Genomic DNA, 10,760 nt, shown 5'->3' on the forward strand with positions numbered 1-10,760 from the left:
GACAGTTTGGATCCCAGGCGATGGGGTGCTGGCCGAAGCCCCACAAAGCTCCCCAAGAGAAAGGGCGCACAGCTTAGGCTGGTCCTGGGGCCAGAACACAGCAGTTGTTACCTGACGCCCGTTCAGCAGCCAGGACTCCGCTGCGTGTGCTGGGCTGAGGCTGCATTCAGACTACCAGGGGCAGTAAAAATAAATAAGAAGAAATTTAGGGTCTGGACAGAAGGAAGGAGGTTCAGGTGCGATGGACCCAGCATAACCCTTGGTCGGCACTGGAAATCCCATGAAAGAGCATTGATGACAAACGCCTTGCTGACAACTCAAGAGTCTGACTCTGATGAAGCCATGATCTTCTATTTCCCAACGGGGTTCCGAAGAAAGCTTGAAACGTTCACTCCTGTGCACCTGCTGGACTTGCTGGGGGGCTGGGGAGCTGGACCCCGAGGGAGCACTGCTCAGAAAATCCGAGGTCTGCTGAACCACGGGCGGCCCTGGGACCCACTTGCATCTGCCCAGCTGGACCGTCTTTAGGGGACCTCCCCGACTCCGTGCGCCCTCCTGAGGCTCTGCAGGGCCCTGATACCCGTGGGCGGGCAGCCCCACACAGACACGGTCCTTCTGCAGGGAGACCCAGGGCTTGTGGCGGAGCAGGTGAGGAGGGAGTCGGCACCTCCAGTGCTTGGACGAGGAGCCGGGGTCTCATGCAAACCAGCTGCCGCAAGGCAGGATTCATCCTGAACCAAGGTTCTCTCGGGCTTTGAGCCGTGACCCTAAACTGGCCCTGGTCACATTGAGGCTCAGCAGGGAGTTCCAGCCAGGGGCTAATGGTGCAGAGGACACGGGGGCCAGGGTGAAAGGCCTCCCGCGATGGGCCATCTGCCACTCCAGCTCTCACATCCCCTCCCAGGGCATGAAGGTGCTCGCGGAAGATGGCTCAGTGGTGGGTCAGTGCCCAGGTTTTCAGTCATCTATCACCAGAGAAGGGTCTGTTTGGGTCAGGAGTTTCTAAGGAGCAGACACAACACTTTGTTCCAAACCAGATGAACCGGCTGACTACTTCATTTGATCAATAGATAAGCTGAACCTCCCACCTCACCTGATTATTTCCAAAGCATTGACCCCAGATACAAGGACGGTGGCCTCTGAGCAACTGGTCGGGGGGGTGGGGGTACTGCCTTGGCAAAACCCAGGTTGCCTGCCTGCCCAGCGCCCGGCCTCTACCTGAACCATGGAGTCCCCAGCATTCAAAGGCACTTCCCCACAGCTCTCACCTGCAGCTCCCCACCCAGCCTGGGGATCTGGAGGGACCCCAGCACCCCCACGCGGAGACCGCGAGATCATGGGGAGTGGGAAGGCCTTCAGAGGTCACCAGGACTATCCCCTCCTGGAGCGACAGGGCCCCCAAGACCACAGAGAGCTAATGGGGAGAGGAGGGACGCGCTCCCCGCCCAGCCCCTGCTCTCCGCTCCCCGAGGTTCTCCAGGAACACTTCCCAGGGGCCCATGTTCCCCCCAGGGCCCTCTTCAAGAGGAGCTTCCCCGTGCAGTCCCGAAGGCCAGTGTGGGCAGCCACACCTGGGCTTCCTGCTTCGTCTCTTGGCAGCAAGGGGCCCGTTGGTCAGAGGGGCCGTGGGCTCTGCTCTGACCCGAAGACCAGCCCTGGAGCACAAGAGCCACCTGGACCCTGCGGGGCTGCGCAGGGCGGCAGGACCCAGCTCTGCCCTCCGTGGCAGTCTGTCCAGAGGGTCTGGGAAGCGCCTGGGTCCCCACCTCCAGCTCCGTCACCACACCCGCCAGCCTGCCCACCCAGGGAGGTGTAGGCCCAGGTGCGTGGGTCCAAGGCAAGCTCAGGGGCACCTTACTTCCCAGATGGCCTAGTTTACCATCTGGGGAAAAGTGAGGCTGGACCACTCGGGACGGGAATGCTGTTGGGAGTAGGGGCTTGAGGTGGGGGCACGGCCAATGGAGGCCTGGGAAGCCCTGCACACCTCGGGGAGGGGGTCAGCTGACACAAGCAGACCTCCCCAGGGCGCAGAGCCTGGCGCCGTGAGCTGGGGGGCGCGGCCGGTCCCGAGCAGCCGCCTTCCGTCTGTGAGTCAGGTGGGAACATAAGCATCTCACGACGGCACCTGGATGGGCGTGGAGTCGGCCAACCACGGAAGCAGCACCCTCTGCGCCCAGGGCCAGGGGCAGCAGGCACCGCAGGCTGCACATCACTCCCTTGCCCCCACATGGAGATTCTGACAGCCGGTGCTGGCCCGGGGGTCCGCCTGCTGACTCTGCAGGGCAGCTCCCAGGGCTGCAGGCAAGTGGGGAGGACACACGGTGGCTCAGGACCTCACTCTTCCCCGAAGAAGCTGCAGCCAAGCAGATGCCACCAAGTGGAGCGGGGAGAGGGAGCAGGAGGCCACAGTGGGTGGAGTGGGGGCTCGGGGGGTGAGCTCAGCCTCGGCATGGGAGACTGAAGCCCCTCGGGGTGAGCTCAGACCACCTGGACCCCACGGATCACAGCACAGATGGCGATGTGAGAGACCCAGAGAAGGTGAGAGACAGGGGAGGCCCGCCAGGAGGGGCGGCGGGCAAGGGGAGACGCCCCCTGAGCCCTGTAGGGAGGACAAGGGGGAGGAGGGGGCCGGGGTGGTCTCAGCGGGCCCCCTCTCTGCTCTAAGCAGCACCCGCCTGCCCTTCAGGGCCCCACTGAAAACAGACACAGAAGAGATAAAAGGGAAGCCCTCTGAGGGGTGAGTGGCCTGAGATGGGCTCTCCGGGGGCGGGGTGGACAAGCGATGAGTGCTTCCCCTGATGGGCGTCCGGGGTCCCAGTCCCCAGCCCTCACCCGCCCCACCTCGGGCAGCTTCACACCAGCTTTGTGAGGGGCGGTGGCCTCCGGGGGGCCGTCTGGGTCGCCCAAGGACCCACACGGAGGAGGGTGGGCACCAGGAGCAAGACACGGTGCTTGTTCCGCCTGCCATGAGGGTGCAAAGCGTGCGAATCAGAGCCTCGGGTGCAGGTCCAGACCCGCTTCCTGAGCTGTGTCTCCAACTGGGGGCCCCCGTGGCTCCAAGAGCAGACTGGGACCAGGGCCGCCTCCGCCCCTCAGAGCCCCCTGCTTCATGCAGGGCAGCGTCGGGCTGGGAGGTCGGGCTGCTGGGCGGTGGGAGGGCTGGAGTCACTGCAGGGGCTGCTGCTGGGGGCCCTTCAGGGGCTCCACCCCGGGCACCAGATGGCACTGCCACGGTGGAGTCTCAGGGAGGAGCTGACACCTGTCAAGGGCTCGTCACAGGGCAGAGCTCTGGGGGGTGGAGGGGGTGCCAGGCAGGGCTAAGGAGCCAACCCTTTCCTGTGTCTCCACTGGGAAAGCCATGGGGACAGATCACTTACAGATATCCAAACTTTTTAAAGGGAGCCCTTTAGTGAAACTTTTTTTTTCCATCACAAAAGTCGTATCTGTTCATTACAAAGTAGATACAACACAGAAACTTCTAAAAAGAAATAATCATAGACCAATATCCCATCTCCTAATGCTGATTTCTGTTTCATTTTATTATATTTCTAGGTAGTAGTAATATGTGTGCAAAGAACTGACTCATTGGAAAAGACCCTGATGCTGGGAGAGATTGAAGGTGGGAGGAGAAGGGGACGACAGAGGATGAGATGGTTGGATGGCATCACCGCCCCGATGGACATGAGTTTGAGCAAGCTCCGGGAGTTGGTGACGGACAGGGAAGCCTGGCATGCTGCAGTCCATGGGGTCACAGAGAGCCAGACATGACTGAGCAACTGAACAACAATAAATGCTCTCTGACATTGATCTTAGCAATAATTTGCTGGATGTGTCTCCTCAGGCAAGGAAAACAAAAGCAAAAGTAAGCAAATGGGACTATATCTTTTTCACACCAGAGGAAACATCAACCAAACCACACCTATAGAATGGGAATATTTGCAAATGACATGCCTGATGAGGGTTAATATCCAAAACATGCAAAGAACTCCTACAACTCCAAATCAAAATAAGTAAACAACCCGATTAAAAACTGGGCAGAGGATGTGAACAGACATTTTTCCAAAGATGACACACAGAAGGCCATCAGGCGCGTGAACAGGAGCTCGGCGTCACTCGTCGCATCCTAGAAGCTGGAGCAGGGCGTCCGCGCAGCTTCCTGGGAGGACTCACTGTGGGAAGGTCTCGGCGCTGTTCCTCCAGCTTTGCTGAGCGAGTCCCACTCTTCGCCCCCAGTCGGCTGGCCTGTCTCGCACACGCCTGGGCCCTGGCAGAGCAGAGTCAGCAGGAGGGGACCCCCGACACCAGCAGGGCCGCGTCCCTCGCTCCTTGGGGATGGCCCCCCTCCCACACTGGGCTGAACTCAGCCCTCCCACCACGGTCCGAGTCAAAGCCGAGGTCCCAGCCCCCAGAGCGGGGCTGGTCTGTGGAGACCTCAAGCCCAGTGTCCAGGCCGAGGCCGGGCACCCCCTCCAGCTCCGATTCCTTTCTTGGGGACCTTCGTGCCCCTGCTGGGTGCTGGGTGCAGGGCTCCTGGTGGCCTCTGAGTCCCAGGACACGTTGGGTGGGGGTGGGGGCAGGCAGAGGGTAGGGGGACCCTGCTTCGTCCTCCATGGGCCCTGCACAGCAGGGGGCGCTCACGCCCAAGAAAGTGCAGGGTTGTCAGACAGATCTGGCTGGCTGGCCACGGCCCCCGAGTGAACTTGTCCCGGGGGTTTGCCCGACTGACCTGGGCCTGAAGGGCCCTGGGCCTTGCATTCAGCTTGGGGCAGGCCACAAGGGAACCCTGGGGGCAGGGGAGGGATGGCCCCCAGATACCCCAGACAGGAACTCCAGCCTGGGCTGTGGCCACCCTTGCCTTTGCAGGGAAGGCCAGTCCCTCCTCTAGGGTTACCCTGATTGCCCTTGACCACAAGGAGCCTGTGGTCCACACCAGGCCTGAACCGGGAGGGGGCCTTTTGTGGGGTGGCCGTGAACGAAGCAGTCGAGGGCCATGATGAAACAACTTTCAGACGTGAAGTAAACGTAAGGTTCACAGGGCCAAGGGTGACCCGCCAGGCTCTTGTCCTAGCTGCCCACCCGCCCAAGGTCTGAGGACTTGCACGGTCACCCCCAGGTACCTCTGCCCCCATAGGTCTCCCCTCCGGGCCCCAGCCCCGCAGCCACGCTGGGTCATGCAGACGGGGCCTTGCAGCTCTGTTCTCCCACCTCTGCGATGCCCTCACAGGCTCTGGGCTTTGCAGGCTGCGCAAGAGGAAGCCGAGCCCCACGGGGGCTTAGAGACCCGCCTGAGGCCACGCGTCCAGTGGAGGCACAGCCTGGACTCAACCCCAAACTGTCCTGCAGGTGAGAACCCCGTGTCTGCAAGCTCTTCAGAAAGCAGAAAGCAGCTGGGGGAGCAGGGCCTGTGCTCACTCGAAGGAGAGAGGACACGGGGGGTGGCCTGGGGGACCCTCCTCTGTGAAGCCACGCCGACAACCCCTGTGCTGACACCGGGGCTGTGTGTGGCGGAGAGGAGGGCCTGCGACACTTTGCAAAATGTGAGCTGTTGGAACCGAAGTGCGGGTCACCCCCTAAAGCGCCCAGTCATATGTGATCCCCACCGGCCTCTCTGGGCAGGGTCCCTGAACGGGCAGGCGCTCGATCATTGCTCCAGAACATCTATCCACACCCCCGAAACGGTCACCAAATCCTCCCCCCAGAACTCCACCCTGGATGCCAGACCTGAAGTCACAGTGCTTCTGGACTCCCTGACCGGCAAGGGGACTCTGTGTAGCCTGCAAGCCCCCTAAGCGCTTCCCGGCTCAGTCTGTTTTTCTAGGATGCCTTCACAGCCGTGAGCCTCGCTGTGGTCCCCACCAAGCATGGGGCATCAAGATGGAAGAGGGAGGAGAATGAGGGAGAGACGGCGGGGCTGCAGGACCCCAGGTAGGGCAGGGAGCCTCGGGCGCAGACCCCCAAGCCCACACCTGGCCCTCAGCCTGCAGGTTAGGGTAAATTGTGCATCCTGCACCCCGGGGCCCTGGCATGCACCCTGTAAGACTGGGCCTGAGGGCTCAGTTCTGGGAGGGCGGGTTGGGATGCAGGGCTGGTGGGGTCTCAGCCCCAGGGTCAAGCAAGCCAACCCCCGCCCCATCACCTCAGTAGCCGTAGCCCTACCCTTGCCAAGGATCCCTTGAAGATGGCACGACCCCTGGCAAGGTCAGCATGCCTGCCTGGCCTCAGGTCCTGCCTGCCTCCAGCAGCGCTGGAAAGAGCCCCTCTGGTGGGCACTGGGAAGGCAGCAGCAGGCGCAGCCTCCACCCCAGGGGCTCAGCTCTCCCTGGTGACGCAACCTCCGTGACCCCAGGCCTCCTTCCCGTTCTGCGCCCCCGCCAGCAGGGGCAGACTCATGGCCCCCCAGAGTCCCACACTGAGAGTACAGAATGAACCGCCGGCTCTCTCTCCGCAGCCAGCTGCCTGCTCTCACTGACCTGCCCTGTAGGAGGGCCCATCGCAGCCACTCCGGTGGTGCTGGGCCAGCCCTGCTCTGCAATTCCAGCCGCAGCTGTGACAGACACACACGGGGGCCTCCCCGACCCACCGCCCCTTCCACCACACCCAGGAGAGAAGGCAGTGGCCCCTCTGAGCTGAGGGGTGGGAACCTGTCACTTCTCCCCCATCCGTTCATCTTCAGCCATGCACATCCAGGCGAGAAGCCCACCCGAGCAGGCAGTCCCCTGCTGCGGGCCTCCCACCCAGTCCTCCACACCGTGGCCCCAAACCAGTTTTGACAGAGCCACCTGCTGACCAGAGCCCTCAGGGGCCCCCACCACCAGGGCTGGGGACCCCCACCACTGGGGTTGCCACCATCCCCAACCAAAGCATTATGTGCTCCAGGTCGGCCTCCAGCCTAGCCCTGGGCCTCCAGCAATTCAGGTCGTTACTAGCCGGAGGTGCCCTTCATCCTCCGGACCTTTGACCGTACCCTTCCTAGCCAACCTGTCTTCCAAAAAGCCTCCCCAGTCCCTCCCCCAGGCTCCCCAGGGCACCAGTGACACGTGCTCCCACCAGGACGTCCCCCCAATTCCTGAGTCCCCACCCCCACCACCAACCCCCAGCATCCCAGGCCCACCCCAGACTCACGAGCCTGCAGCTGCCCTGCCCAACTGGAATCAGGAAGGCGTGCTGGCCCCCCAGAACCCTGGAACCGCTGGGCTCTGCTCACTTGTCTGTCGGGGAAGGAAGAGGGGCCCGTGCGGAGGGGCTGGGCAGGCCCAGAGCTCCGGCGGACCTGGCTGTCCTGGGCAGAAGGGCTGCTGACAAGAGGCAACCAGCCTCCAGTGACAGGCAGTCAGGTGCTGGCACCTGCCAGCATATCTGCCCGCCAGCACACGTCAAGGAAGGGCCTGCGGGTCTGGGAGACGCTGGCCAGGCCCTTCCCCACCCCACAGGGGGCTGCAGGACTCTGCCCCTCAGACGGGCAGCCAGGCTGGGGGCTCCCGAGTCCTGCTGTCTCACCCAACCAGGCTGGCCCTCTTTCCCAGGCCAGGGTGGAGGTCTGCAAACACAGAGGGTGGTCTGCACACGGCACCCAGGAACACAGGATCTGACTCATGCCCCTCAGGACTTGCTAGGTCTGCAGCCTTGGCCTCCTGGTCCTGTTTCTACATCCAGGAAACAGGGGTGACGTTGATGGGAAGCCCTCAGCAGAGCTTCCCAGGAAGTGAGGCCCCCCATTGTGTGCTGCTGTTCAGCCTCTCCTGGGCCGCAGCGTGCCAGGCCTCCCTGTCCATCACCAACGCCCAGAGCTTGCTCAAACTCATGTCCATCGAGTCGGTGATGCCATCCAACCATCTCATCCTGTGTCGTCCCCTTCTCCTGCCTTCAATCTTTCCTGCTACACGGTCTTTCCCAATGAGTCAGCTCTTTGCATCAGGTGCCAAAGTATCGAGCTTCAGCTTCAGCGTCAGTCCTTCCATTGCACATTCAGGACTGATCTCCTTTAGGATGGACCGGTTGGATCTCCTTGCAGTCCTGTCCATGTTGGCTGTTTTCTCTCTCCCTGCCCCCACCCGTGACTTCCACTCTCTCTGCTGATGCCAAGTTGCAGGCCCTTGCTTTGCTTCCACTGCTGCCCAACAAGCTCCCCTCCCCATCGCCCTGAGCAGGCCAGGGCCAGGTTCTGGGACAGGTGGTGAGGACCAGCCTGAGGGTCTGACCTGCAGGATTCTGGGCGTTGCCCCAGCCTAAGCCAGGCCCCTGGCCAGGGGACACAGGAGGAGTGTCCTGGACACCCCCACATATCTGCTGTCCCCTAGGTCATTCCACCCGGAGCCCAGAGCCCCGCGGAAGCACCTCAGAGCTAGCGGGGAACCTCCAGATGGACGCCTGGTGAGCAGAGGCCAGAGGCCTCCCAGAGCTGCTTCTCAGTGGCAGGCCGACGCGCGGACCGTCCACCTCCTCCTTCTCTGTGCCCTGCCTGGGAGAGGATTCCGACAAATGGGGGGCGGGGGGTGGTGTCTTGCTTCCATCTCTGTTTCCCGTCTGGGAAGAGAGAATTTCCTTACTACCCTCCTGCTGGTCCTTTCTCATAGAAGAACTTTTTAAAGATGATTTCGGGCACCCGTGCGAACATGGCGCTACGCGCGGTGCGGAGCTTGCGGGCCGCGGTCGGCAGCCTGCGCACCATCTCGGCACCCAGCGCGCCCTGCTCGCTGCGGCCCTGGGAACTGCGGGCGGGTGCCGTCTGGGCGCTGCGCACCGGCCCTGCTCTGCTGTCGGTGCGGAAATTCACAGAAAAAGACGAATGGGTAACAACAGAAAATGGTGTTGGAACAATGGGAACCAGCAATTTTGCACAGGAAGCTTTGGGAGATGTTGTTTAGTCTGCCTGAAGTTGGGACAAAGTTGAACCAACAAGAGGAGTTTGGTGCTTTGGAAAGTGTGAAAGCTGCTAGTGAACTCTATTCTCCTCTATCAGGAGAAGTAACTGAAATTAATAAAGCTCTAGCAGAAAATCCAGGACTTGTCAACAAGTCTTGTTATGAAAATGGTTGGCTGATCAAGATGACATTCAGTAACCCTTCAGAACTAGGTGAACTAAGGAGTGAAGCAGCATATGAGAAATACATAAAATCTATTGAGGAGTGAAAATGGAGCCCCTAAATAAACTGCTTTGAAACAACTTAATCTAGCATAGTTATCTTAAATTAGTGGTGGATAGATATTTAAAGTGGAGAAGGCAATGGCACCCCACTCCAGTACTCTTGCCTGGAAAGTCCCATGGACGGAGGAGCCTGGTGGGCTGCCGTCTATGGGGTCGCACAGAGTCGGATCCAACTGAAGCGACTTAGCAGCAGCAGCAGCAGATATTTAAAGAGCAACTTTTAGCAAAAGAAACTACTTGTAACAATGTTTCCTGAAGAAAATACCCCTTAACTTTCTAATGACTTCAGATAAACACTGTGCATCTTTTTCCACAGCATCCTGCGATCTTTAGGCTAGGCTCCAGTTATAATATTCAGAACTCCTAAAATTATCTCTGATAAAACTGATTACAAAAATTATGTAATTCAAGGATAACATGGTTATCTTAAACCTTATATGACATTGTAACTTGCTTACAGCTATCCTTGGATTTGGGTCAAAATTAGAAATAACTGCCAGTGGAGAAGAGTTTGTTAGTCGTGTAGTGTCCAGTGAAGAATATTACTATCTTAATTCTGCAATATACTGTGTTTGCTGATGCCATTTTTGTACAGTGAAGCAACAGCCTTGCAGGAGAGTAAACAATAAAATATTCAACTTCTTAAAAAAATAAAGATGATTTCGTCCTTAGAACACATCTCACTGAGACGCCACATGCAGTCACTGCGTTTTCACAGCCGTGTGAAGATCTGCTGACCAGTGCGACCACGTGGGGTTCCCGTCGTTTCTGCTTGTGTCCAAGTTGTCGGGATGGCTTCCTGATCCTTCACGATGATCTCATTTACAAAAGTCTGTGTGTGGCTGCGGAATGGGGAGCACCCACCCCAGGGGTCCCTCCCCAGCCTTGCCTCTGGTCCTGCCTCTCCTGCTTCCCACCCACCCCCACTGCCGCTGTTCTGAGCAGGCTGGGGTTTGCCCCTGCAGCGGTCCTTTTGGAAAATATCAATACAAGAAGCACACAGATGTCTACTTACCAACTCTCTCTCCAGCCTTCTCTGGACACTGCCCAGCACCTCACTTTATTCTCCTAACGTTGTCAGGATGCCACTGTGAGTGTCCCTACACCTTCCTGAGGGCGCACGAGACCTCCCTGGACCAGGACTCGGGAGTTTTCAGTCTTTGCTGTCGCCACGAGTAACCACCGTGGACGCCTTGCCTGCCTGTCCTACGTTTCCCAGCTTGTCCTGGGCGCAGTCTTAGGGGTGGGGCCAGTGCCTCTCAGGTCAAATGCATACATAGCTTCACTAGATGTTCTTAATTCCAGCCCCAATTCTTAATGGACCAGCACCACTTTGCTTCCCATCTTGCAATCAATATGAACACCAACACAGCCAGTGGTCAAGCCTTTGGACTGTGATCCATCTGACAAGAGAGAAATGAAACCTCAGTGTTATTTCAGTTCACTTTTCTTTCACAAGACCATGCTCGGACACCTTTATATACGTTTAAAGAGACATTTGCATTTTTTTCTTCTAGGAACTGTTTATTGATATCTTTGCCCATTTTCCTGTAGGTGACTGAACTTTTCGTGCATCAGTGATTTTAGCCCTGCGTCCGTGATATTATGTGTGAAC

The 10,760-nt window shown here is 59.1% G+C and overlaps 1 pseudogene; it reads left to right on the forward strand.

The window, feature by feature from the left end:
- The first annotated feature begins 8,612 nt into the window (after positions 1-8,612).
- Positions 8,613-9,130, forward strand: LOC129655778 (glycine cleavage system H protein, mitochondrial-like; annotated as a pseudogene).
- Positions 9,131-10,760: the final 1,630 nt, after the last annotated feature.

This window comes from Bubalus kerabau, chromosome 6 (assembly GCF_029407905.1).
Source record: "Bubalus kerabau isolate K-KA32 ecotype Philippines breed swamp buffalo chromosome 6, PCC_UOA_SB_1v2, whole genome shotgun sequence".
NCBI classification, from domain to species: domain Eukaryota; kingdom Metazoa; phylum Chordata; class Mammalia; order Artiodactyla; family Bovidae; genus Bubalus; species Bubalus kerabau.